Source organism: Echinops telfairi, unplaced genomic scaffold (genome assembly GCF_000313985.2).
Source record: "Echinops telfairi isolate 266 unplaced genomic scaffold, ASM31398v2 ScPeMD7_7469;HRSCAF=8507_1, whole genome shotgun sequence".
In the NCBI taxonomy this organism is placed as follows: domain Eukaryota; kingdom Metazoa; phylum Chordata; class Mammalia; order Afrosoricida; family Tenrecidae; genus Echinops; species Echinops telfairi.
This window is the reverse complement of record NW_022111373.1, coordinates 32,004,617-32,006,374: the sequence shown is the minus strand read 5'-3', so window position 1 is coordinate 32,006,374 and position 1,758 is coordinate 32,004,617. Positions and strand designations below refer to the sequence as shown.

At 39.2% G+C, this 1,758-nt stretch overlaps 1 protein-coding gene across 2 annotated transcripts in view; it reads right to left on the bottom strand.

Moving 5' to 3' along the window:
- Positions 1 to 1,758, bottom strand: part of LOC101661196 (band 4.1-like protein 4A) — a 186,737-nt gene that overhangs the window by 143,965 nt on the left and 41,014 nt on the right. The window lies entirely within an intron of this gene.

Sequence of the window (1,758 nt, the reverse complement as noted above, 5' to 3'; positions counted from 1 at the left end):
GTCTCAGAAGCTCACAGAGGGTCGCTATGAGTCAGCACTGACTTGAAGGCAGTGGATTTCTTTTGTTTTGTTTTTTTCTTTCTCCCCTCCAACAGGAAGAACAGATTTCACTGGCACTAAGTTGCATGAAAATACTATCTACTCTTAAATGAAACCCAGCCATTCTGAAAAGCTATGTCTAGCAACTACTATGCTCACAGAGACTCTGATTTCAGGCCCACCTTCCAGCACAATTCATCCACCAGCATTTAACATGAGAGTTGCCAAGATAATTGCTTAATGGATCTGTCCAAATCTGCAATCAATCACTTTTGGTCAAAATATGATTAGTGACTGTTGCTTATAAGATACAAGATAGGCAATTTGAGAGTGCCTTTTGCTCAAAGCACTGACCTAATCAAATTTAAAGCCAAAATTTGCTCAAAGCACTGATCTAATCAAATTTAAAGCCAAAATGTCTCGATTTTATGATCTTAAATAGCAGTGTAAAATCCTATCATGCATTTGGAGTCAAAATTGAATCTACTCTTGCAAGTAGGGACTAATCATCATTACCTGAAGGAGATGTGCTAGGTAATCAAAAGTCTCCTCCCTCAGGTCCTAGCTAACAATATAAGGCAATGGAAGGACATTAAAGCTATCTGGCTGGGAGAGGAGGAAGTGAAACTATCGCTAACTGCAGGCGACATGATTCTGTACATTGAAAATTCCAAAAGCTCCACAACAGGAGTACTGACAGTGATAGAGGGATATGGCAGAGAGGCAGGATACAAGGTCAACCAACAGATGTCTATTGGTTTGCTATTCACATCAGACAAGACCACGGAAGAGGAGATCAAAAGGCAATACCCTTCACAGCCAAGAACAAATTGAAATATCTAGGGATATATTTAACAAAACAAACAAACAAACAAAAAGACTTATACAAGGAAAACTATAGGAAACCAAAAGCAACCTCCACAAATGGAAAAGTACCCCATGATCATGGATCAGAATACTCAATATAGTAGAAATGTCAATCTTACCCAAGGCACTATATAAGTTTAACAATAACCCAATTCAAATACCAACAACCTTCTTCAAAGAATTGGAAAAACTGACCACCAATTTCATATGGAGAGGAAAGAAGCCCAGAGATCTCCTTAAGAAGAAGGACAAAGTCAAAGCACTAGCCTTACCTGATATTCACATCTACTACACAGCCACAGTGGTCAAAACAGCATGGGCCTCGAATAATCACAGATACTCAGACCAATGGAAGAAGAACAGAAAAGCCCAGAAATAATACCGTAAGCAAACAGATACTATATATACCCGGGTATAAGCCGAGTTTTTCAGCACATTTTTAATGCAGTTTTTGTGGTAACATTAGGTGCCTCTGCTGATATTTGAGTTGGCTTATACTCGAGAATATACGGTAACTGATCTTTGACAAGGGCCCAAAAAGCATTAAGAAGGAAGTGGATGTCTTCTTTAACAAATGGTGCTGGAAGCAATGGATATCCACTTGTAGAAAAATGAAACAAGACCCTTACCTCACCCTGTGCACAAGAACAAACTCAAGATGAATCACAGACCTAGAAATAAAACCCCAAACGATCAGGACCATCAACATAGGAATCAGGACAAACCTAAGAACCTTGGCTCAGGGAATATATAGTCTAACTGCAATAGGGAAGGGCACACACACAGGTGAACCTGAAATCGATAAGTGGAATATACTAAGGATAAAACACCTGTGTGCATCGAAAGACTTCA